The sequence below is a fragment of the Grus americana genome, chromosome 14 (assembly GCF_028858705.1).
Source record: "Grus americana isolate bGruAme1 chromosome 14, bGruAme1.mat, whole genome shotgun sequence".
NCBI lineage: Eukaryota > Metazoa > Chordata > Aves > Gruiformes > Gruidae > Grus > Grus americana.
In genome coordinates, this window is record NC_072865.1 from 334,431 (window position 1) to 361,471 (window position 27,041).

A 27,041-nucleotide genomic window follows, 5' to 3' on the forward strand; every position below is an offset into this window, starting at 1 on the left:
CACTTTTGTGATGATGCACAGACAACTCTCAGAATTAGCCACATCAACTGGAATCCACTGCCTCCTTGGCTGGCCAGATCTCAAAATGAATGTTTTCTTGGGCTGAGGCAGCAATATACTTGTAGGTTGGGCTAAATAGGGAGTGTATAGGAAAGAATCAGAGGAGTGTGGACAGATCAGTGATCATGGCTCTTGTAAATAATGGCCAATATCATTATAGAGTTGCTGCTATTTCAAACATACTGCCTTGATCCAGTGAACATTAAACAGATTAAGTTACAACTGCATACTCACTAATGTTCCTGCTGCTGCATTTGGGGGAACCCTGACACAGCACAGCAGCTGTGAGATGTTTTGAGTGGCCATGAATGGTGAAAATTTGATTTTTACAGTTTCTTGCTTATTCATAGTGGGGAAAAAAAATCAGAGTGTCTTCTGAAACAGCAAAATTATGTATAGGCTAGTTTTAAGAAGCCAAAATTTTCACAGTACACAGTAGTAGCAAATAATTGTTTATGACTCTGTCTTTTGCTGTACCACAGAATCATGAGTCCAGGACAAGCAGCCAACCTAGAGGGAGAGTCAAAAAAACCCAAACAACCCCCCCCCCCCCTTGGATTTAAGGTGCATCTTGAAAACTCACAGGAATTGATAGTGACATTTGCAAGACCCTGTCTGCATGAGTTTGAGTTTTTCCCCTTTGCCTATACTGTTGTCCTTCTTTTAAGTTTATATCACAGCTACAATAAAGTCCTTGTAAAGCATATGAGAAAAAACGGGGCAATAAGAGGTTCAGAATTTTCTGTATATATAGTTTGCAGCTATATTTTCCACCTGTACGGGTATGGAATTGGTTTTCTATTGAGTATATGCCTCTGTACACCTACAGAATTGTTAAGGAGCTCATACATCCTAGTCCTACCAATGCTGGCAGCAACTAAGGTGGAAGAAATATAAGAAACTGGGACGTTTCTTATTTCTTTGAAAATGTGCCTCAAAAGATATACCTTGCTCAGTTTAGGTCACCTTGATTAAAAATGCGTTCATGACACTAAACTACTGAATAGTTTTTCCTAATCCCATCTCTTTTAAGATGGAGCATCCAGTGAAGTCTTTGCAGTAGAGCATGCATCTTGAGAAATAAAAATTAAAATTTTCAATAATATTAGAACTCATCAGGAAATGTTGTCTTCCTGATTTTTTAAAATTGTTTTTTGTTTTGGAAAGAACTTTTTTTCGGAAGTTGAAAAAAAAAACCCTCAGTGGTAGATGCAAATGCCAAAAAGATCCACAAAAAATGCATATAAATATTTTTTGTTTATAGATATGACATTTTTCATTAGAAAGGAAAAACATTATTCACATGAAAAATTTAATTTACCTGTAATTGAACTTAGATTAGGAAATCCCTAGTCCCAGGACAAAAATGTCAAGTGTATGCTTCCTGAGGCTGTATGCATGGTTTTGGTATGCCAGCGCAGAAGAGAAAGGAAGGCGAACTGAGAATTGTAGACATAACATGGATGAGTCACTTGGCTTTTCAGGAATTGCAGGTATATACCAGTATCTTTAGAAATTAGCATTTCCCAAAATAGAAAAAACCCACCTATTATTCTGGCATCAGAATTCCAGCAGTACTGATTAACTCTTTGTCTTGGAGCCTGTGAAAATATCTTAAAGTGCCCTGGCAGTGTCTGCATGCTAAGGAAAAAAAACCCTTCAGACTGTATCTGTGCGCGTGGGTTCCATGGTGACTTTCAGATTGCCGTTTTAACAGCCTCACAATTAGCTCTGCAATGTATTCAAAGACAGACTGAATTCTTTGTTGCAGAGGAGCCATTCCTTCCCTCTTCCTGAAGCAGAAACGGGAGAGCCACACATATAAAAGGACGAGAATCAGGACCATCAAAAAATACAACAAAATCTCCACATTTGCTGATAACACTTAGGCCCTTTTGGCCTAATTTGGGGCAGGTATTGGCTGGTTAGAAAAGCTAACGAGGTGCGTAAGGTCAGAACTCTACATTCCTTCTAAAATTGTAGCAGATTTATTATTATTCACTTGCAGTCATTCTATCTGCATGTGGCTGCTGGGTCACATCTAGCAGAAGCTCTCCGCTAATTTGATGCAGTCATTGCTGGTGCATTCATTAAGTAGGACTAATAGTCAAAAGAAACGTAAGCATTTTTCTGCCCCCTCTAGGACTGGCAGGACTGTCACAGCTGCAGCGGAACCAGAGCAGCATCGAGGCCGATTTCACTGCTGGGTTTGACAAAGTTCCCTCAGGACCGTGTCAAGGCTTCACCTTCCCACCCCTGGCCCAATCTCCTTCAATAGGTTTTCTGCTTGTCACCTGAGGTTTAGCAGGTGTAAATCCCTTTGGCGTAACTTCACTGAGCCCAGGAAGGCTGCTCTAACTACCGCACCAACATGAGAAGAGTTTTGCTCACTGGATTCACTGTTGCTCCATAGGGACTGGCCCCAGGAGTGCACGAGGGTCTAGTTCTGAATGACTTGTGTCTCTACTCCCCATAGAGAGGATGAGAATCATCAGAGAGATCCGAAATGTGGTTTACAGCCCCTGAGAGCCTGCTGGTGTGTGGTGCCACTCCTAGGACCACCCAGGAGACGAATGATTCTTTTGCCACTTTCACATCCTGCTTTTGTATATTTGGCTATGAATGTCAGGTAGGGGACAAGAAGATGGATTACTGTGAGCTGAACAGCAGAGGAAGTAGCCATGACAGTGGTGGAGATATAGTGATGCAGAAAATGGGACATTGACTATGAAAATGGAAGAATCTTAAGGATGAGGTGTGTATGTGGGATATATAAACTTGGTGCTTTTCCAGAGGATCTGCATTGCTGTGAACTCCCCTGAACTGCAAAGAGAGTTGCAGCAGGCCCAGGATCACAGCAAGCATATCTGTAGTGTTTTACCCGGGCAAGTCACTCTACAAGTGCAAAGCATCAAGTCTTGTAGCAATTCCTTAAAAACAAGGCTATGGTAAGCAGCTGTTAGCTCCTTGTCCCCTGCCTGATCCCAGTCTTCGCCCCCTCCATTTCCCTCCATGGGATCCTCACCCCTCAATACCTGAGGGGAAATCTCGAGACAGAAGCAATTTGGGAATGGTGGTGGCAAGACTGAAAAGGATTTTAGCAAGGTCATGTTTTCTGAGTCTGGAGTACATGGAATCAGAGAGAATAACTAGCATTGGTTTGTGTTTCCCATTCACTTTAAAAAAAACACCTGCCTACCCAGGTGACTTTGACATTTGAAGTAACTCACTCAGCAAGCATGAGCATGGCATGGGGAATGTTCCATCAGCACTTCTGGTTCTTAGAACTACTGAGATATATATCATCAAGGGGATCTTTGCAAAATTGCTTTAGTTCCACTGGATGCAAGTTAACTTTGTTAACCTTATCATAAGAGAGTTCAAACAGATCCTTGATAAAACAACAACAAAAAAAGCACAATGCATCCTTGAAATGCACCTTGGGAATCATTTGATGATGAAAGGTATTTGGTTTTGTTCGTGCCTGCTGCAGTTTATCCTTTACCAGCCTTTTAACTAGCTTAGAGCAAACCATGATGCAATCGCAGACAATCCTTTCTGGTTTCTTTCTCTCTCAGAGAGGGCGCAGCACTCAGTGCTGTTCTTTTCAGGTAAGGAAGGACAAGGATGAATGAAACCATGTGCAGCAACATATAGTATCCAGACCAGCAGTCTGTTTATGTGGGATTTTCCTACCTGCATTTCTTCTGTGCTTGTGAATACACACATTTGCTTATTTGTGATCATGTAAGGAAGTCTGGTCTGCGTGGATTTTGCACTCAGTGAATTTTACCATGTAGGCTTGAATGCTGAGAGAACAAAGACAAAATATGCCCTTTTTACCCTGGTTTCAAACCTGAGACCCACAGTTCTTTCCCATAGGTAGGGAAGGCTCCCTCGGAACAGAAGCAGTCTGTGTTTGCCTCACTACTGAATTAGCCAAAGTTCTGGGGTTGCCCTGACACCACAAGCATCTCACCTGCTGTCATCTCTCCTGTCACGGGTGAATTTTAGGCAGCTTTAGTTGAAGAGTTATTGAAACTGGTGTGTAACTATTAATCCGAAGATGCCGTATGGGGAGTTTTATGGACCGGAGGGCTGTACTTTGTCGGGTTAAGTGGACAGGCTTGGCAAAATACTCAGAATTTCCACAAATGCCTTTCATATGGACAGAAACAGTTTAACGCTGATAACTGTAAGAACAGACCTTTTCAACTTTCTGATTGATAGACTGCATCTTGTCAGCTGGGATATGTAGGTAGAGGAACTTATCACTTATCTGATACAGATTTTTTTTTTTTGTGTTTTGTTTTGTTTTTTTACTTTTAGAGTGCCCGACCACACAGATAAGTCCTTATAAAGGCAAATGCTTCCACCCCCCCGATGAAGAGAACATTGTTTACACCTATTTAAAAAAGTATAAAAATGAACAACCTGTAGCCAAGACTGCAACCACCTTGTATTTTAAAGCCATCACTCAAGATTTGTTACTTGACAGTTCCTGTCTAAAGCTATGATATATGCTGCATCTAAGGAAATTCTGTATGTTGAAATTACAAAAGGGGAAGAAAAATAAACTGTGAACCTACATCACTTAGGAAGAAGAAAGGGAAGGAACCACTTTCAGCTGATCAAGTCAGTGTGTCTTGGGCATGGAACCAAAGTTACAACAGAAAAATCTATCCCTGCTGTGCAGGGCAATCGTTTAAATGTGACACTGTCATCCCACGAATGGATCAAACGTTAACAGGACAGAGCAGGAGAAACACACACAAGCCCGTGGAGAGATGCTGACAACAAAACAGTCAGTTTGAACTATCTGGCTTTCTCACTGCAGGGACTCCTTCTCTCCCTCTTTGGTTTTAACCTCAGGAACAAATGACAGCTGCATTGTGGGGGGAAGAAAGGAAAAATGCATTCTGGCTTATTGCAGGATGGGCAGGACAGGGCACCGTTTTGCGCTTGAGATTGTAACAAAGCACCGCCCTACTCAACAAAGGAAGGGAAGAAGAGGGTGTCTGGCCTAAGGAGGATTTCTGACAGTTGTAGCCTTGTGTCTCTCCATACTCTCTCCATGAAGAACACCCTGTTTATTGTCAGATACTCTTCATACTCTTTAAAGACTGCCATTAAGATAGTAATGACCATACTTGGTTTTACTATTTGAATAATACACTGAGGATCACTGGATTGGACCTACAGAGTAGCTTCTGAGAAAGAAATGTGTTGGAGGACAGAGGGGGGGGGAAAGCCAATCCCCTCGTCCATGTGGTATGGTCCACAAACCATCAGCTTCCAACTATTTTGTCCCAGCTTGGAACAAATGTTTTGGTTTGGCTTGTCAAAGTAATTTTGTTAGCTGGCTTCCTGATCAATGACACACAAACCAAAAATGGGGGAAAGCTGTGTGAACACATCCTTATTAGAGAAGTAAGAAGAAGTATCACTAGTCTGTTTAGATTTTTCTACAGTTAAGAATAACTAGAAGTAGTTTGCATTTCAAAGCATTACTTATCTCTCTAATCAAAGCCTGGAACCCAATCCTGGTGTCTCCCTGAGGCGTCACAGGTCCATGCCCCCTCTAGTCAGTAAGAAACAAACCCTGAGGAGCGTCATGCCTGCAGCAAACATTGCGACTGTCCTGTGCCTGCTGGGAGCAAAGCAGCCAGCTGCATCATCTTTCCTTTTCTTACTGATATGCTGTATGAGCTAGGCATGACAACGCACTTCTCTGTGGCTCTAATTTCCTTGGAAATGGAGTTGTGCCTGTCGAGACTTCAGGTTCCTGTGGCAAGGCTCCTTATTTGAGCTGTGTCTTCCACAACGGAGCCTTGATTTTAACTGGGAGAAATGGATGTCTGTATTACAAAACAGAAAACTAAGAGCCAGAATACAGCCTGTGCATTACTTAAACCTTCAAAACAGGGCTCACATGTACCAACACCTTATGCATGCAGACTCCGCCCATCAGAAGCTTTCAAAGTGCTCCAGAGAGAGTCTCTCCTTTGTTTGCTTGTTTACTTTCACAGATAAAGCAACTGAGGCACAAAGCAGTGAAGTAACTTGCCATAGCAACTCAGCAGGTCAAAAGCAGTTCCTCAGCCATTGCAGGGATGAAGTTCCTCTAGTATCGAGGATATTTTTTGGCTAGAATAGCTTTTAATCATTAATTTCCATTCACCCAAATGGATTGCAATGCTGGACTCCATTTCTTCACAAAGTCTCTTAACATCTTCATTTCTTGCGTGCCCTGAGATTGTGTTAAGTCTTCCATCAAAGGTTAGAAGCTATTAGCAAGTGAATTTTTTCCTGGTCCTTAAAATTAATTTAAATTACAGAATGACCATGTTTTATTGAAGTAGTCTGTTTCAGTCAAGAGAATTACTGAATTCTGCACCAGCTGTATGTTTGTTGGTTCATTATTTTTAAAAAGCAGGCTTGTAGGCAGATATGTTAAATGAATACAGGTATGTTGCATGCTCTTTGTTCAAATTCTTTTCCCCCTCACAGAAGAACCCATGGATATGGTTGGCTCAAACCTACATGTGCTTTCCAAGAGTGCTGCTAGCAATTCAGTCCTGGAGTCAGGCCCTTTGAGAGTCTTGTCCCACACCTGTGACACCTTCAGATGACTAAGCAACTTTACAACATCTTGTTAGCTGCAAAAAGGGGGGTTTCCTCTCTGGTCATTCCCTCTTCCCCCTCTCACTCTTTTCCCCTGTTGCAGCACCAGTTCGTTTCATACCACTTGGCTGCAGTGTCCTGCAAGTAAATATAGGCTGGAAACTCTTTCCCTAGCATTAGGGCCAGCAATTAAAACATTGAGCTCTTCTTGCAGAAGAATGACTAGCACCTGTTTTCTGTGATGGTGCAATAGCTTCCACCTCTGCTTTGGTTAAAAAAAATAAGGAGAATTAGAAATGTTGGTTTCGGGCAATCATAGGGAAGGTTCATGGCACATACAGAAATATCTAGTTTCAGAATATACCGGACTGGTCTTGTGGCAGGCTTCATCATTTAGGCCCTCTAGGCTGTGCTGTGCACATCTTATTTCATTTCTCTTTTTCACCTAATTTCCCCTCCCTTACTCTTACATATACATATACATGCAGGTGCTCCATTTCCAAGGGCTTGGGGTGCGGTGGGGGGTGGTAAACAATCCACAGCTTATCTTGGTCTGCAAGCTGTTAAAGGATTGCTGTATTCCCTCCAGAGAGCTGGACAAACAGCTGCGTTACTGTCCTTGCAGCATAAGATAAGCCATGCCTAAAACACACTTGCTGATACGAGTAATACAAACTTTCTGCTGTCAGCTAGATCAAGATGAGTTTGATGTTTGTGTGTATATATATACACGTGTCTATATATAGTATATATGTATATGTACATATATATACATATATGCATATATCTATCTATTCCCTATTGTATATAGTAAATTGTTGCTATAGCTTATGAAAGTATACTTCCAGTCTAGGTATGGGGAACTGAGTCTAGACTTGGTTAGCTGCCACAACTGGTACACTCCTCATGGCTTAGTTTGACATCTCATGGGCAACTGGGTTTTGGATCTGTTTTTCTGGGGTCACCTCCCTCTCTGTCCTGAAGCTGTTTATCCATGGCTTTCTGCTGTTCCTGATGTGCATTGAGGCAAAATATTGAGAATCCGCCCAGAAATCCTCCCTGTCACTGCAGCCAACCTCCCCTCCCCCAAACCAACCAGCAAAATAAAGATCAATTTATTGCAGCATTTAAGGACAGCAGACGTAGCCCTGGATTCCTCCCATCCATCCGTCCTAGGCTGTAGCAGGAGCACCAGCACTCCAGGCCACCCATGCCATCAAAGCAGTAGATGAGCCACGTAACGTCATGCAAGTCAGCTTGACCAAAACCCGACTTGCTGCTCTTTCTTTGCTGACCAAGTCAGGAGATTTTGAAGACTATTCTTTCAATTTAAGCACTTCAGATGAAGGCCTAGTCAGGTGAGATTAATTTAGGCAATTTGCAGCAGGAAATAGGGCTTCTTGCAGTATTATCAGCCTGGCTCACAGCTCCATCCTCTCTTGTTGATGTGCCTGGAGGCCCGTGTAGACTTTTTTGGTAGATGTGCTTCATTTTCCAACTCCCTGCCCTCATCTCAGTGGGAGACATCCTCTGACCCGCAAAGCTTTCCGTTCCATGGGGACTGAACAGGCCAGGCTCTCCTCCTCACTAGGGCAAGGTTCAATAAACAGCCACACAGTTGCTGGTGATTCAAAGGGTTTTTTCTTTCCCCTGCCCTCCCTCACATCAGCACCTGTGTGTTTTTATATATACACTTTTTGTTCCCAATTTTTTTGGTGTCTATTCCAGAACAGAATTGTAAATGACTTGGCAGAATGACCCTTTGATAAACACTGGACATGTATCTGTACTATATGTATTAACGTGTAGAAGAGAATCCTTATTGTATGTAAAGTTTTATGAATGGTTATTTTTTAATTTATGTATTTAATATAGGATTCAATGACCTCTGGTGTTTTAGTTTGTATAAAAAATAAAACAGCAGCATTTTTTAAAAAAACAAATCTCACTTTACATTCACTGAGATATTCAGCATCCATCTGGAATCTGTTCAGGGGAATCCTGTTAACGCTGAGGAAGAGACACGTCTTCCTTGACTGCTCTCTCCCTCTGATGTGCTTGCAACCCATGGAGAGAAAGACTGGAGAGGTTGGGCCATAACATAGCACAATCTGCAACTTTAAATCTATTTAAAAACTTTAGTGGACATCCTGAAGCAATTAGTTGATAAGGGGAAAGGCCAAGTTTTAATTTATTGGCTTTCTACTAGACCTGTGCAGCAAAAAAGGAAAAAAAACCTGCCTTCTTTTTGCTAGTTAGGGGAGAAGAGCGTATGGCAGACCCTTATTAGACTCTCGCCCCAGTGTGGAAAAAAAAAAAAGCCCTCAGAATCTCTCTTAGTGTATTCCCAGTCTCCCAGTGCTCTTCAGTGCCGGTGTGTACCTCTACGCATCTCTCCCTGTAAAGCAGGGATCAGGACCAGGCTCAGTTAACCGTTTGCTGCGGAGGATCTGCACAAGCTCTGCCAGGAGCAACTGTTTGCAGTGCGGGCTTACCCGCTGTTTTACAAAACGCTGCACTCCACGTATTAGCGCGTAGTGCCTGCGCTGTAAGTTAGGAGGGTAAAAGCCCGCAACCATCCCTGCTGCCCCTCGGGCGCTGCGCTGCGGTCGTGCGGCTCGGCCGGTTCAGCGCCGGGACAGCGGTAACGCGCCCGCGGGTCCCCCTTCCCCGAACCGGCCACCGCCTCCCCGGGCGCACGCGGGCTCGGGTCCAGCTCCCCGCACAGGGACGGGCCGCGCGCCGGGCAAATCCCGCTCCCGCGTCTCCGCCCCCGCGCTCACCGCCACGGCTACACGGTGACGAGCTCGGCGCCTTTACGCCGAAGGCTGCGACCGCAGCTGGAGCCGCCTGCGCCCACCGAGGCTGGGGCAGCTGGAGAGCCGCAACAGCGAACGCGGTGCCCGCGCGGGAACGACGCCGCCGGTTCTGGGCCGGACGCCTGTCAGGGCTGGGCGACCGGCCCCTCCCCAGCCGCCCCCAGCCGGCCGTGGCAGCGCAGGGCCGTGGCAGCGGAGGGAAGGCCGGGCCGGGCCGTGCCGGGGCCCCACCGCCGCTGCCTCCGCGCTCCGGCCGCCAGGGAGCAGCGCCGCCCTCTGCCGCCGCCGGGGGGGGGGAGGTGCCGCCCGCTGGTCACGTGCCGCACCAGCCGCCCCTCGGGCGGAGCCCCCGCCCTCGCCTCAGCCCTGCGCGCACCGGGCGGCCGGGAGCGGGGTGTCCGCTCGGCCCTGCGGGACCGCGGTGCGTGCGACACGGCCGGGGCCGTCCCTCGGAGCTCGGGCTGCTGCCGCGGGGCCCCGGCCCGCAGCTGGCGGGAGGCGTGCCGCGCTGCGCAGAACCCTCGGCCGTTACCGGCACAGAAACCTGCGGGAAGATCGGTGCAGGCTGGCCCAAACGGAGCTGAAAGGCCGGTTTCCGTAAAAGACAAGCACGCCGCTTTGGAAACACTTCGTAGAAGCTCATCGAAGTAAAATGAAACCCAAACCACCAGCAGCAGGGATGGAAAATGGAAGCGTGTCTAATGTTTTTCTGCCAGACTTGGCCATCATCAGGTGCTGATAATATTTTCCACTACGATTCCCAAGCACTAAATACGTATATTTTTACATTTCAGGTCATGCTCTTTGAAAGTCTTTAGAGTCTTTGGAAATTCCGCCCCCCTGCCCCTCCCCCCCAGCAAATGTGTGCAATTTCTCAGCTTAACGTGACCTTTAAATGGTCGTACTGATTACAGTATGACTCCTGTACATGCAAGAGAACAAAGCTGCTGTTACAGAGTCTCCTATAAACATCCCGGCTCTGAAGACCAGCTTCTTGCCTTTGCAGCGTGTGGGGACTTCACCTCACGGCCTCTTGTTGCAAGTGTCGATGGCTCACCAGCCACATAAAGGAGCTGAACTGCTGGGGTGAAGGTATTCCGGCACCGGGTCACGGTACCGCCGTGCCAGCGCACACCAGGAGCAGGAATTCCTGGGAGAAAGTTTAAGGATAACTCCTGCGTGCAGCATGCTCGTGGGTTTTCACAGGCTTCTCTTGTTCAGGGGAACAGACTGGACTTGTCCCACGTCTACTGAGGTTTTAATTTTGAAGCATCTTCATGATCGGAACTGGGGCTGCAGTGAACGGGAGTGCTTTTATTGCATCTGTTGTCAGAGAGACGTAATATTGCGCAGCCCAGCTCAGGAAGCCCATAATCCCAGAGGCGAAAGGCAGCACAGCTCTTGGAAGCTGTGTGCGCTACAAAAGAGACCTATTGGTTTCTGCCAAGGAAAGTCTTAGAGGGGAAATGGAAAGCACATTTTGAAAGTGCAAAGTCGTAGCCAAGTATTTACACCTATCCCATCTTTTTACACTCAAATCCCCAACAAATCTAAGCTAAAGAATACTTTATTGCCACAGAATAGCCCAGTACGTGAATGTATTATTTGAAAAAAAAACCAACCCCACGTTAATTACCTTTCCCAAGATCCAGTGCAGCGCTGTCTTTGACTGATACACATTAAATGGGTCCAAGACACAGAAATTCGGATCTAGATTTAGATCTCTACTATTACAGAGTTCAAGCGTTTATCTCCAACCCCCTTGCACAATAGTCTTCAAATAATGAATGAAGCAAAGAACTTGAGCCAAGCAGTCTCATTTCCTTTGGGTAGAAAAAATGGAAAGAGCATTCAATATTAAAATGCACCAATTTGGCATTAAAGGGAGTAGACATGCATATAAAATAGATGTGCACTACAGGACCTCGGGAATAAGCTTAGCTCATTTTGACTAGTGAAACCAACATGGTGAAGGCATGGGTCTATACTGTAAATATATCAAGGTAGATAAACACTGACAGAGAGAGGGACTTTTTAGCTAAAGGGAAAAGGTGGCAGAAGAAAGAATGCATACAAACTAGCTGTGATTTGTTAGAAATTACAGAAAGTTTCCTGGCTGTACTGTTCTATTGCGCACTGCTCTAGCTAGTGAAGTAAGATCCGGGAGAGTCTGCCAAGGGGGTACTGCGAGTCGTGGAACTGCAAGTCAGAGAAATGGGGTTTGTCCGTGGTGTAAGCATTCCTCTAGCAATCACTTCTCTGCAGACTCTCCTGTGCCTGGAATGTCATTACTGAAACGAACCGTGATGCATTTGGGAAAGAATGGGCTGTATTCGATGTCGTACTGCTCGTGCAAAAGTGGAACACTGTTTCATCCACTCACAGACAGTCACTCTGATGTCAACGAGAGTAGATGGGTTCCAACTAGTTGCCTGGATATGGTTAATCTGTCTTTGCTGTGCCTAATGCATACAACAAAGATCGGCATCACTACCACTATCTCTATCTACAATCCTTACAATTGTGTATAGGTTAATGATTGAACCTATATAGAAAATTGATTCATTTGTAAGCTTTTCAGTTGGCCCCTTGAGTTCACAGTTGAAACTCATTAGTGGAACAAATGTGGTGTTGGAGGGCTAGAAAAGTAGCTCTGTACCCCAAAATTTCCACAGATTCCACACCAGCATCGCACCCTGCCTGAGAAGGACTGCGTTCCTTCACTGGACTTTTTCATTTAAAATACCAGCAGTGTGCTAGCTGGCCATGGATGCTGCAGAAATTCTGCAAACCGAATTTCCCCCTATGTGGCTGTCAGCAGCCTCCTGCTGGTATGTGACAGAAGCAGCGTGACTGGCTCATAAAAACTTTGCAGCTCCTTCCCAGATAAGGCAGTGGAGTGCCACTCGTGTGCCAGTATGAAATATCCCCTCTACCAAATGAAGCGCAATACGGCTATTGGCTGTGCAGCTACCCAGCTATCAGACCAGGAGATTCATTTACTCTTTTAAAAATTGTAATAAAATTCGAAATCTATTTCAGGGAGGGTGCTGCTTATTGGACCCGGATCAGTAAGGGTATAGGAAAGCTACTGTGTAAACTCTGAGCCTGAATAGACAGATATAAATCAGGAGTACTTTGCTGAAGGAATGAAGACACGGTGTGTCCTCGTTTTTGGTTGGCACAGAGTTACTTTTCAGTTGGGAGGGGACAAAACCAGGACAGCTGACCCAAACTAGCCAAAGATTCCATACCATATGACATCATGCTCAGGGTATAAAGGGGTCTGGCCGGGGAGGGGGGAGTCACTGCTCAGGGAAGGGCTGGGCATCGGGTTCCAGGCAGTGAGCAAATTGCATTGTGTATCACCCGCTTTGTATATTCTAAGTACTGTTGTGGTTATTTTCCTCTTCCTCTGCTGTCCCAGTAAACTGTCCTTATCCCAACCCACCAGTTTTACCTTTTTCTTTCAATTCTCCTCCTCATCCCGTGGGGGCGGGGGGGGAATGCGGGGGGGAGCAAGCGGCCACATGGTGCTCAGCTGCCGGCTGGGGCTGAACCACGACACGGTGCAACGAAACCGGCATCCTGCGCTGATACAACTCAGAGTGGTAAGTCTTGGTGTCGACATTTGTTACGTCTGATTTTCCCAGCTCCTGTGCACGTAGGGAAGCATGGCCATCTAAGAGATCATGTTTTTATGACAATAACAAGAACTCTGACACCAGATTTTTGGGTCCAGAACTATCTGGGTGCTTCTCCAGGACAGCTGCAAGGCACCTCCAGCTAAAAGACAACAGAAAGGATGGGGCGAGACAACAGAAAGGATGGGACAACGCGAGGGAGTCCCGGACTGTCCAGGCTATGGTGAAGAGAGGGCGAGCCTCGTGTGAGCGCGTCCCCGGTACGTGACGGCACCTCAGCCTGCCCCCACGCAGGAAGGGCCCTCGAACGGAGCAGCCAGAATCAGGCTGCAGCTCTTCGGGCTGTCCTTGACGCACGTCCGCTTGGTCCAGACTTTTATCCCCACGCAGGGCTTTGGTGCGCGGAGGTGCGCGAGCACGGGGCGCAGGAACAGCCACGGAACCGCGGACGAAGGCGAGGGGCCAGCGCACCGCCGTGCCTCCGGCGGGGCCGCCCGCAGCCGTCCGACCTTGCCGCTGCGCCGGCGTGCGGATTCGCGCAGGCTGTGACGGGAGAGAAGCTGGGGATCGGAACCATACGGGCAGCGCGGCGGGGGCCGGCAGCAGTGCCGCAAAGCCGGGGCCACCTGCGGCCGCGCCCGCGCTATTACCTGAGCCCCAGGGCGGGGAGTTCCGGCGGAAGGATGAGCCGGGCCCGCGATCTCAGGAACCCCGACTTCACGCCCCGGCCGCAGCGCCCCGGGCCCCCCGCGCAGGAAGGGCCGCAAATGGCGCCGGGCTGCGGGCCCCCGCCAGGGAGGGGCAGGCGGGCGGGGCTGAGGAGGGGAGACCCTGCCCCCGCCGGCCCCGAGCCCGCCTCCCCCGAACGAGGCTCCGCCTCGAGCCCGCCTCCTCCCGCGAGGCTCCGCCCCGAGACCGCCCCCGGCGAGGCTCCGCCCCGAACCCATCTCGTGCTGCCGAGGCTCCGCCCCCACCAGCCCCGAGCGCGTGGCGCGTCCCGCGACGGGGCTTCGAGCGGGAGCAGCGGTTCTGGGAGTGGGGCCGGGGGGACGGGAGCAGCGGTTCTGGGAGTGGGGCCGGGGGGACGGGAGCAGCGGTTCTGGGAGTGGGGCCGGGGGGACGGGAGCAGCGGTTCTGGGAGCGGGGCCGGGGGGACGGGAGCAGCGGTTCTGGGAGTGGGGCCGGGGGGACGGGAGCAGCGGTTCTGGGAGTGGGGCCGGGGGGACGGGAGCAGCGGTTCTGGGAGTGGGGCCGGGGGGACGGGAGCAGCGGTTCTGGGAGTGGGGCCGGGGGGACGGGAGCAGCGGTTCTGGGAGTGGGGCCGGGGGGACGGGAGCAGCCGTTCTGGGAGCGGGGGCCGGGGGGACGGGAGCAGCGGTTCTGGGAGTGGGGCCGGGGGGACGGGAGCAGCGGTTCTGGGAGTGGGGCCGGGGGAACGGGAGCAGCCGTTCTGGGAGTGGGGCCGGGGGGACGGGAGCAGCGGTTCTGGGAGTGGGGCCGGGGGGACGGGAGCAGCCGTGCTGGGAGCGGGGCCGGGGGGATGGGAGCAGCCGTGCTGGGAGCGGGGGACGGGGGGACGGGAGCAGCGGTTCTGGGAGTGGGGGCCGGGGGGACGGGAGCAGCGGTTCTGGGAGCGGGGCCGGGGGGACGGGAGCAGCGGTTCTGGGAGCGGGGCCGGGGGGACAGGAGCAGCCGTTCTTCTGGCGGGGCCGGGGGGACGGGAGCAGCCGTTCTTCGAGCGGGGGCTGGGGCCGAGGGGAAGGCGCAGGATCTGGCCGCTCGGCCAGAGGAGAGGGTGAGCACGGAGGTGGTGGTGGCTGTGTGTGTTTTCCTGAGCCCAGCTGCAAGTCACTTGAGCGTGTTTACAGCCCTCCTCGCCAATCTTCTGTTATTTTCCTGCCAAAGAACTGAGCCGTGTTAGAGCCTGTGCATGTGTCGGGGCAGGCATGGCCAGTACTCACGGCTTGTGTAAAAGGAAGCAGGACTGCGCGTTAAAAGGTTGTTGTCTCTGCAGCCCATTTGGCTGGCAGTAGTTTTCCATTGTTTGGGAGATGGTCTAAACATAGTAAAAGCCCCAATAACTGGCAACGTGCCATCTGCTCTGTGTCGAGGGGGGCCAAGTCTCTGAACGTAGCAGAAAAATAAATTCCAAAGCCCCGTTCCTGCTTGGACAGAGGAGCATCCCACAGTTTGTGCCACACTGACAAGAGGCCGTTGTGCAATGTCTGCTTTAGTGCCTGGCCACCGAGTGACGGCCCTGAACAAGCTGCTTTGCACAACAAAGAAAATCCTGTGAAAACCATTTTAGAAGCCTGGAACAGGACTGAGACTAGAGATATAATGATTTCAGTGTGTACAACAGATGGAGACTTTAGAGCATGGAGCCACTAATCTATGGATTACAGACTCCCTAATTATAGACTGACACTTACCATTGCTGAGAGGCGCTACCAGCCAAGGGAGGGATCTTGCAGATCAGTGCTCAACAACCGAATGCCATGTTAGGGATAACTAGGGAAGGAACAGAGACTGGAAAATGTAATTGTACCAATCTCTTGCTCATTTGTGTCTTTGAATGCTGCACGGAGTTCTGGTCTGCTACAGATCTTGAAAATAGGATAGCAGCGCTGGAAAAGGTGCAGAAGAGGCTGGCATGTGTGCCCAAAAGACATGGACCACATCTGCACCCCAGCAGGCTCCTCAGCGACAGGCACTCCCTCGAGGACAACCCATCAGTCAGTCAGTTACACATTTCTCAAAATAAACAGGGGAGCCTGTAAGAACCAATTACAAAGTCAGTTCTTCAGCACCTCCAAACGTGAATCTCTACATTAACCATAATACTAATCCCAGAATGGTCCTATCTTACTGAGTCCTGGCCTTGAAGCAGATTAAAACTCATTATTCCTGCTACTTTGTGCCTAATTCTGTCCTAGTCAGTCATACAAGTAGTCATACACTGAGACCTATAGATCCCACAAAACTGAACCCTGATAGTAACTCTAGCACTGCACTTAGCTGATATCTTTGAACTCCGGGACACGAGAACTAAAGCAATCGGCAACCAAGCAGATGACCCTATTGTCATTGGCATCTATAAACTAAGGTCATCAACTCTTTTATTCCAGATCCCTAACCCTAAGAACAATCCTAATCCAAGCTGTCAGCCTGTCCCTGTGACATTTGTTATTTCCAGATTTAGCTACATGATAATGGTTGGGAGAGAAAACAGCTTCAGCACAGCTGAAACTGGAGGGCCTATCTAGAACCAGCAGCGCTTTAAGTCCAGAGTCCTAACCAAGACGCAATCACCCACCCTGCTTCCCATCGTACCCAAATTAACAAAACCTCATTTGTTTACTTCTGGCCTTATCCTATACCAATCTATCTAATAAAATGCAGAAATTAACTGAGCTCCACAGCCATTGCTAAACTGAACACCAGCCATAGCCTGGACCCTAATGCTGTACATTGTCTGAATTTCTCAACTGCCTCAGACACAGGAAAAACACCCACATTTGAGCCCAAAGAGTCTAGCAGGAGCAGGAAATTCAAGCTCAACTTTATACTCCAGTACACCATCTATACTTATGCCTTGGGGACATCTTTTACCCACAGAAGTAAATGTAAGGCAATTACGTTTACAGCAGTAAATGTAAGGCAATTGCAGAGATTAACAACAAAACCCCAGGATCTGGCAAGACACAGTCATCAAATAGGTTTTCGGAGCCTCCAGTCAAAAATGCTGACTTTAACAATGAGCCTGACTTAATTGCCCATATGAGCTCTGCACTGCTAGGAAGCCAGTCACTCTTGTGCACGCCAGGCCTCCTGCCACCGTGCCAGCAGTCTGTAGCAAACCCGTGCTCCCGGGTGCCCGCAGAGCCGAACCCCGTTCATACGCGCACTCTGAGCTTGCTCACTCCCCAGCTCACAAACACCGACGGCCAGGCAGGACCCGCAGTCTGCTGAAGTGAAAGCCAGCAGCCATGAGATCAGGATCTCTAAGAGTACGGTATTCGAGGTGTGTGTGTGCCACTATGCCACTGAATAAATGTGTGAAGGTTATTGCATGCCGTAGCTACTGGGAAGAATCTTGGCAAGCTGGGTTAAAAGCTGAATCTTAATCAGTGAATCTGACTCGGCTCATAAGACAGCATTTGTTCTGCGAATGAAGAGCGTCCAGAGCTCTCATGCCAAGCCTAAACTGAAAATCACACAAATATGCACTTATTAGATTCTGATCCTCGGAGGACTCGAGGAGAATGAATACTTATAAACCAAGGTGACTTGCAGAAAGAATCTGGATATTGAAAAAAAATTGCATAGCTTCATCTGGTTTCCTTTAGACTCCTAAAGCAGAGTTGCTGAGTTACTGCATTCTTGTTTGACGTCCTACATGAAATGGTATTATTAAGTCCAGAGACACAGCTGACTGCTCCCCAGTTAGCGTTTCACCATTGCTACAGCAACACAAACAGCCTTGCAAACCCTCGAGAACGGGCTGGTTCCTGCCGGGCACTCCTCCCGTCCCAGGCCTCTCTGCAAAGCACGAGGGCTTCTTCCGGCTGCGGATGGGACAATTCAAGCCATCCTCGCGCCGAGTCTTTGGGTGCCAGAAGGAGCAAGATTGAGGAGGGGAAGAGAAGACAAGAACGGTGAGACAGCCAGCCAGACAGTGAGCAGAGTAAGGAAAATCTTCAGCATAAACTCAAGTAGGGCATAACTGGACCAGCACAAACCCTTACCGACAGCTCACGCTGGAATATTTCCCAGAACAAGAATATTATCTGGTGATTAACCTCTCCCTAGGCTTGTTTGAAGCTGAACTTCTCACGCCAGCCTGAGTACTTCACTGCTGTTTCAGCAAGCATGCAAAACAGGTCACCAAAAAAGACTGTTTCAATCATGCTTAAACCAGCAGGAACAGCTTAAATGAGTGCTGTTGCTCCCCATTTACAGAGGTGTAACAGAGATAGCAGCCTAGCCTAAGAGTCCAGAGAAGGGGGGCAGAAGGCTGACAGTGAAGTATTGCTGCCTGAACCCTGCGGTGGCATCTTGCAGACCCCTGCAGCCCGTGCAGACAGTGCCCGTGTCTATCATTTTAGTATTTTGGTGCGAAAAATGTGACAGGAGAGCTGTGATTTTACAAATTTAGACCAATAATGGAACGGGAAAAATATACTCACCTCCCATATCCATTTTAAAATACGACCACGAGACCCAAAGAAATCTTGAGCTACTTTGACAAAAATCAGACCAAACTCTTTTTGACTAAAATTACAGCAGAAATGCAAAGCCTGACTGCCAACAGTGTGAAAGGCAAAACTCACCCATGCTTGGCTTTAGCAATTGTAGAATGACTGAAATGCTAGAAATATGACATTGGTTTGGAAACTGAAAGTCACTGAAAATTGTTCTGGAATTGGTTTCCTAAAAATTGCCTAAATATATAGCTCAATTCATATAATAAAGAAATGTGACATAGTGAGTAGTAAAAGCAGCTAAAGAAAAGCCTTCTCCATTCAGAAGAAATGAAAACATCAGTGAAAGTTAGCAGTCTCACCAACGAACGGGTCAGAGCGTGTCTTATGCCAGTGGTACCTGGCGCTCTGCCTGCTCTCTGCTTTTTTGCACTGTAAGGACATTAGCCGTGCTCTGCTGTACGGATGACACTTGGATCAGCCGGCAGAAGTGGGAGTGAGTTCATGACCGCGGCAGGCACCAGTTTCTCTCCTGCAGGCAGCCACACAGCGATGACCTAACTGCTCCAGAATGCCTTTAACTGCAAATGCGCAGCCTGGTACCCACCCACAAAAGACATCTGCTGCGGAGAAAGTTGCCTTGCTCGGAGGACGTGCAATCCTTTGCATGACCTAATGTTGTTCTGAAATGCTTCAACTCAGTATCCAGCAACTACGCCCAAAACTGGCCCAGGCCCCCATCAGTACTGCCTGGAGGGGAAGGTGCTGCTCGCCGCTGTTACGGACACTGCAGGAACTCTTGGTGTGCTTTCTTGCTGTGGTCTGGGTTCAGGCTCTACCGAAACCTCGCACAGGGGTCAGAGTGTCTCCTTGGCTGAGCTGCACCTCTGTCTTTAGCCGCGGCTGGCTCCCAGGTGCCGTAAAGGCTCAGGTCCTGAGCGGACTATTTCCTTTATGAACAAACTGTGATATAAATGCAGTAAGGATCATGTAATAGCGGGTCATTAATTTTTATTGCTTTATAATAGCCCTAATTAGTTTATGTGCATTCAGAGATTTGAATGGAAAAGTTCCTGGAACTGAAAGTCTTTTGTTTGTACGTTCTTTGTATGTTTTCAGCCATCCCAGAAAGTTCAGTTAACCTGACACAAAACAAGATTATTTTTCTGCTTTGCACGGTCCAGGGGAAACACAATAACCTTCGCTTCCTGGAGACAGAGACAGGAGGTCTGAAAGCACTGCCTTTCCCCCTCTGTGGGGAATTCACTGCCCTTCCAGAAACTTCACTGGCAAAAGACAACGTTTTTCGACAGTAGTTTCCAAGTTAGGGATCTGAACTCCTGTCCAGGCGTGAAGTGAACACAACTGGATTTTTTTAGGATTAATAAAGAGCATACGCTGAAAAAGGAGGAGGGCAAATGGCAGATTTTGGAAGTACTCAGCACACAGGAAAATCAGTCCATTTGCATTAGATACCTAAAAAAGATTTTTATGAATGAAACCCGAACAAATTCTACATGGTCATTCTGACAAGCAGCGCTGGCTGTAATTATCTCCTAGGTCCTGAGTTTGCAAGCTGTGATACCATCTTTAACTCAAAAACATGGAAACATTCTAAACTACATAAATAGCATAAATCATCAGTGTAGAACATGTGAAACATTTTCACAGGATGAGAAGCATAGTATCTTGTAATTCTCTCGGTCAGCACGTTTCAGGGCTTGCCTTGCCCCGTTCCCAGCAATCCGTTTCCTCAGCTGCGGTACACCTGGCTGACACCGACACTGTCCCCAGCTCTCCGCTTCTCCTGGTTCTGCCATAGCTGCCCATGTTGGGAAAGCTCTGCAGGGAAAATCGGGACCTCTCTGGGCCTTTCCTCATCATTGTGGAAATCCTCACAGGAAAAATGCTAATGAGTTGGAAACTATTACTGTGCAAATCTAGGTAAATAAATTGCTGTTTCAAACAAAGGAAAGCACAGAAAAAGTACACAGTCCTTAAAAGGGTTAAGGCACACATGTTACGTGTTTATAAGACAAGCCAGAGAGAAGCAGTGGGCAGCTTTGTGAGCTGGAGTTCAAGTGCCCCTGAGCTATTATGAGTTCCAGAAGTGATGCTCAGAAAGCACCTCGTGTAAATCTCTTCATCCAGAACCAGCACACGCTCTCAAACAAGACTGTTGGTTTTAGACATGGCTAGAAAGCATTGGTGGTATGATTTCCCTGTAACTTCAGAAAATGAAGAGAATGAAAAAGATAAGAATAGCAATATCCACCAAGTATTATAATAAAAAGAAAACAACATACAGCAGTTTGGATTCCTTTGTAAATGAAACAGGAACTTTTAAAGTGACCAGGTTCCCCGAAGTGCCTTCTTTAAGCCCCAGGTAAACCAGCCAGTACAGTTGCAGTTGCTTAACTGATAGAGGCTGAGAAAAGAATTCAAGCATTCCAGCTTGGCAGGAAAGACAAGCCTCTGTTTTTACATTCTGAGCACAGAAACTTCCAGAGGTACCCGTGGTATCCGTTACTTGGATTTTTATCAGCTAGCCTAGGCAGCGAATGAAGGATTTGAATACTCTAATGATGGACATTCACTTAGTCTAAACCTGTAAGAACACACCATGGATACTGTACATAAAACTGTTTGACCACCTGCACACGCTTGTGTGTGACACACACAGGTCCTCGCTTCCATATCTGATGTATCCGTCAGAAACGTGGAACAGCAACAGGCAAACACAGCTGAGCAGAAGGGCCACACTGCAAAAGTAACCAGCCACGTTCTTATCCATTGTCTACCAAGAGAAATCTGTAGTAACGGGGCAAATATAGGGAAACGGATTTTAGCTTCACAGACTGAGAGTGGTTCATTTGGCAGTTATGGGCCTGAAATTCTTAAAATACTGAATGTTTTATGGGATGTGGGAAAGCTATATTACAGTTAAGGCATTAGCACATCTGGGGTGCAGATTAATTTCAAACTCAGACATTCAAAGTTTATCATGAACACATACAACATTCATATGGTTTCCTAGGGAAATGACTAATATGCTGCCTTTTACAATTTTCCAGTCCAAAACCCCTCACCGTGTTTTGAAAGTTCACAGCCGCTGACGGTCTTAACTCGCCCGTGCTCTATAAAGGGCCTGCGTCAAAATGCTGCAATTTGGACCCTGGGTCCCAGCCCCTCCAGCAAGAAAGCATCTGGCTCTTTATCTGTTCATCAGTCTCTCTCTCTTTGCTCTTTATTTTTTCATACTTAGTAAAATTCATAGAGTGGTGACACTCAGCACGATGGTGTTTTGTGGTGCGCAATTCCCTATTAACAGTAACGAGCCTGCGGTGTGATGAGTCAGTTTAATTCCTTTCACTGCAGTCTGCCCATGGCATGGCGCTCACAAGTCGTGGGTTTAGAGGTAAAAGCAGCTGAGATGAAAGAACCAAGCCAGAAGTTAGGAAAAGCCTGCTCAGCCTGAGCAAAGGTGGGTACGACACAAATTATAAAGACAAAACACTGATGTTAACTTAGTCTCTGTGCAACACGGTAATCCCATAAAGCCAGATAATCCCCACCCCTCTAAACTATTCTTCCAAAACTGTTAGAGATTCGGTGGCGAGATTTTTATTGTCTCACGCTTGCAGCTGGCACTGATACATGGGCCGAGGGTGGAACGGAGCGTCCTTTACACTTTACACTCCCTTTTGCAGAGGAGAAGAATGCAGAAACAGGCCCAGAGACCTAACAGCATCCTGAAGTGAGTAGGAAATACCTGTGGCTTCCACTTTCAGCCTCTGACATGGGGTCACAAATTTAACTTTGGATGTGCAGCCACTCAGGGGCAGTTTGATACCGAAGTGCCTATTGCCATCACAGAGAAAGAAAAGAACAATACATCGAGTAGAAAATAGCAAACATTAAAGCATTTTTGGGAAAGAGTACATTGCCTCCTTTTTTGGTCCCTAAAGCAAAAGTCACTAAGAACTTCAACATTTGATCCTAGGAGCATAACGCTGCATGAACATCCCACTTGTTTTGAGGTTCCCTGCAGAGATCTTCATTTACAGCCCAGTGACCGGACCCTTAGCAGCCATGACATCACAGTCCAGCCGGAAAGCTTACCTGTTTGATAAGATGAGGATTTCCCTGGGAAACAGGAGTCCACCGGGTAGTTTGAAACCGGCACAACCTGCTCTTCTCCCACACCCTCTGTGTGCATCATGGACCCGACACCGACCTTCATGTGGCAGGATTTACTCTGGATGATGTCCTCCTTTTTCAGGTGACTTCCTCCAGGTGGATTTGATGCGGCTGAGCACGGGTCTGGCCTTCTGACAGTCTTGGGTTTCACGTAAGCAGCTGAAAATGAGTTTAGGAAACAACCCATTCCAAGACTGCTTGCAAAGGAGTGAAGAGCGGGATGTGTTTGGATGATGGATTTCAGTAGTTCAGAAGCCTTTTTCTGCTATTGCCTGAACAGGAGAGCCCATAAGCTGTGCTTGCTTTTCCCTAGGACATACTTAGCAAGGACGCAGATGGACATTATCTATTTTTATCTATTTTAACATGTGTTGAAGGGATAGCCCACCAATCCTTAATGGTGGGATGATTTGGCAGTGATTTCAAAGGGAAGTTTGGTGGGACAGTGAATACAGATGGAACACAATTTCTGATACAACTGGATAAGCTGGAGGCGTTGCTTGCTGGAGCTGGATCTACTGAGAGACTCTTGTCTTTACTGCCCTACTTTCTCTGCTCTTTATACTCAATGAAACTTGCCCATTTTTTTGCCCAGCAATGCATGGTATAAACATCAAGGAGTTTCCTGAAGTGCCTTGAGCTCATTAATTTCTCACCTGTCTGTTCCTACTGCATCTCAGAGCCTTAGTAGCTATGCTTGGCTGATGGAGACAGGTATCTTTCATTTGCCAACACCATGTAGCTTTGTTGTAAAACTTAGCAAGCCTGATTCTGCTTGTTCTGCTCCAGTTTTGCACAAATGTATCTCCACAGAGCTACATCCCCGTTAATTCAGACTTACACCAGGAACGTTAAAATAATAATATGATAGAACCAACTTTCCTAGCCAGGTGGAACACAACAAGGTGAAACCATCATTATTCTGGATAGTTTTGACAGCAAGCAGTAGTAAGCAGAAATGGAAATAAAATTTGGATGGGTAAATTTTAGTCCAAACGACCTTTACAAGTCAGTCCCTATGAGAAATGTCAGGGTCCCCTTTCATCTTGGCCCCGCCACAAGGAAAACAGACAACTGGCTGATGTGGGTCTTGTCAGCAACCCATTTTGCAACGGTGGTGGGAGAGGAATGGTGGCACAGCCTGATCAGATTAGACCTGGCACTTTGCCGCATGTGTCAGACTGCAAGGCAGACAGCACGTCTATTAGACAACCCAGATCACTGGCCAAGTGCCGGTGAAGGAAGACAGCTATCTCGGACGCATCCGTCACGCTGCGCCGACATCCCTGTGCCTACCAGCTACAAAATGAAGGCTGCAGTGCCCGGCTGCAAGCCACCACCCCTCCGCAGCAGGACACCCCAAGACCACAATCCCTTCACATCTTTGCCTTGGTGCTGTCTGCGCAGCACGAGCACGTAATATACGCTGGGCTGGAAAACCAAAGTGAAGCAAACCAAAGCACAAAACGGTAAGAGAATCTCTAATCCAAGAATCGACTACAGCATTGACGGCTCACGTGTCGCACCGTGTGTCCTTGGGAGCCCTGCGCCGAGGCCGGAGGGCAGCAGGTGAGCAGGAGCTGTGCATATGGGGGAAGAAGACTCTGGCAAGGTTTTTCTGTGTTGCTCTCGCTGACTCCTGTCTGTACCGGTGGCACTTACTGGTCTCCTGAAACTTTGCCACCGTCAGATGAACTGTGCTAGTTAAATGAATGCAAATTATTTTCATAATGTGTTTTGGCCATTACTTGACCTGGTTAGAATTACATAAGTACATTAAAGCTGAAAGCAAACACAGCTTATTATTAATCCTGAGAGCTGTCTGCTTACCTGGAAAAACATGCTTTGGAAAACTTCTAAAGGATCTTCAGCTGATCAGAAGATGACATGTCTGATGTTTGAGGATCTAACAAGGATCTGTGCATTTGGGGCTTTTTTCTGTTGTCTTTGATGTATAAAACTTCAAAAGACGGTGTTTTAGTTTAAATAAAATCTACAAAACTTATCTTTTCATTGAGATACCTCTCTCCTGCAGTGTCTCCCTTCAACAGAGATTTCAGCCAGGACTTAGGTTCATCCTCTGGCCAACAAGGATAAATCTCTCCCTTGTGATTCCTCCCCCCGCCCCTGCTTTCAAACAGATGGAAGACAAAACTTTAGCAGTTAGCACACGGCTCCCTGGTGTGGCTTGGAAAGAAACAGAAATACTTGCAGACTCTTTTGGACTAGCAGCGTTCTGACCTTCGTAGCTCTGCCCTTGCTCAGGATCCATCACCTCAGCACAGTAAGTTCTCTTCAGCTAATCTACTGTGACAGGACAGAGCTTTCAGCTCTCAACCTGCCTTGCCACGTCCCAGGCACAGCAAGTGACGCTCTCCGGGCTGCTGCCTGGGGCGCTCCCTGTGCACGGCCACGCTGCCCGAGAGATCCCCGTCCTCACGCTCACGGGGACTGCCCTGATGACACGAGTTCCTTCTGCAGCGTGGGAGGGAGAAGTCGCGTCAGCATCCAGGAGGCCGTCACTCCGCTCGTCGGTGGCTGGTTCTCAGCTGCTGATCACGCTGGAATGAGCCGCCTGGTAAGACCGTCTCCTCACGTGCTCTGTGCATCGCTGGCCAGTCGTTTATGTCTCCAAACACAGTTTATCCTAGGAAATTCATGACTTACCAGGGAAAAGCAGAGTCCTAAAGCAGTGCTAGAGTCAATTCTTTTTTCTCTCAGATAGTAAGGCTTTGCTTACCTATTGCTAGTCACTCCCCTGTGGCTAACACCGAGCCTTGACTGCTGCTAGACGGCAAGCAGTGGACTCGTCTGCCTTGGCACAATAAGGACCATGAACCAAGTTAACACAGTCCAGCTTTACACGTCATTAGATAACAACCCTTTCCCAGCCCAGCTATTTTTCATCTGAATCAGTGAAAATTAAGAAGTAGACCTGGCCACGGCACGCACAGGTTCTAGTTCCTGCAAGACATTAGTCGCTCCGGTTTAGAGAATATGGTTTGCCTCCAAAGTGATAGCAAATGGACCTACAGGCAATCAGACTGGGATCTTTCAGTCACAGCCTGGCTCCTGCAGTAAATACACAGCTAAGATGCTTATGTCATGGGTGATACCAGAGTTTAGAGGGCCACGACAGAAAACATGCACCAATGGCAGCCCTGCCTACTTCACTGGCCTGGCCAAAATGCGTTTCACCGCTTGCTTCCTCACAGTCACAAGAAACCATATAAACAAACAAACCAACAAACAAACATAGTACCTTTAAATCCACTATAATTCTACTCTGTTGACATCTAATTACTGATTACAGGCATGTAATCACTGGCATGTAATCACTAATTATCTCTAGATACACCACCTGTTTTTGCTACAGAGCATCAGTGTATGCTCCTGAAGCTATTGGCGGGGAGGTTGAAGGCAAGACCACTTTAGGTCTGCAACGGTTGATTAGGTCAAGTGCAACACCATGGAAACAAGGAAATCTCAGCTTAGTCCTCAAAGTCCTGTCCGGGAATAAAAGCAGGCACAGAGAGGAGAGGCCGGCGATCCCTGGGACGGGCTGGAATGAGAGGGAGTCACTACAGCAGACTGACATTTGAAAGCAAGTCAGCATTTGCTGTCACGGCAAAGGCCAAAGGCGGAGTTCTTGAGTGAGAACGGCCAAGCCAGGCTTCACAGTTTGGGAGAAGATGCTGGATGATGTCATCCAGGAAGCAGGGAATGAACAGAACAGGCAGAAGGAGACTGATTTTGAGAGGCAGAACATGAACTCAGAGTAACTGGGCTGACTGCCCTTTAAGTGAATCTGGCACAAGTCTGGCAGAATATTTTGGGCTTCAAACTGAGCCAAAATGGGTGTTTTCTTATGTAAATCCATCTCATCCAAGCCCTAATGGTCCTCTGCACACCAAGCCAGACAGCTCTTACAGTGGCTACAGTCTCACCCTTCCCCAAACTGTGGTCCCACTGACTTGCAATCTACAGAAGATGGCCACACATTTACTTGGTAGCTCCTGGAAGTCTGGAGTTGCATCTCTCTGCTGGTCTTGAACTACCTCCATCTTCAGGCAAGGTGGCTGGAGCTTACCTGATGTGCAGAACCTCCTGGGTCACCAGGTGTTCCTCCGCGTTAGTTTGAGTGGGTCGAGCTAGCTATGTTAGACTCTACCCAGGTTGGAACATTTGGGATTTCATACTAATGCCAAATCTGCTCTTCTGAGCCTCTTAAAAAACATTGCCTCGTGAGAGCTTTATCTCGGGCACCTTTTGTCTCCCGACAACTTTATGACCGAGTGACTCAGTTTGCATCTGACTGATTGTGATGCTTGCAGCGCCACTAGAGTCCTTGGGCATTGAGGAGGAGGGACAAGGAGAGGGAGAAGGAAGGAGAGGGCGGATTGCCCACAGGGAAATTTTCAGAACTCCTGCTCCACAATTATTATTTGTTAACATTTTGACTATCAGCTCATTTCAGGAGGAAAGAAAAC

General features: G+C 47.8%; 1 protein-coding gene and 1 long non-coding RNA gene across 6 annotated transcripts in view; one reads left to right on the plus strand and one right to left on the minus strand.

Annotated features, from left to right (window-relative positions):
- Positions 1 to 8,606, plus strand: part of JAKMIP2 (janus kinase and microtubule interacting protein 2) — a 69,090-nt gene extending 60,484 nt beyond the window's left edge. For 3 of the 5 annotated variants that reach the window (XM_054841939.1, XM_054841943.1, XM_054841941.1), the window contains exon 22: positions 543 to 8,606. The gene's annotated coding sequence lies outside the window, so the exon portion shown is untranslated. The remainder of the gene's footprint in view (positions 1 to 542) is intronic. The other 2 variants (XM_054841942.1, XM_054841940.1) reach the window with 2 other exon arrangements.
- A 1,280-nt stretch (positions 8,607 to 9,886) lies between these two features.
- LOC129212977 (uncharacterized) lies at positions 9,887 to 13,933 on the minus strand. Its single transcript, XR_008579331.1, has 3 exons — positions 12,964 to 13,933; positions 11,140 to 11,326; positions 9,887 to 10,933 (listed from the first exon to the last, which is right to left on the minus strand). It is a non-coding gene; the product is annotated as an uncharacterized LOC129212977 (long non-coding RNA).
- Positions 13,934 to 27,041: the final 13,108 nt, after the last annotated feature.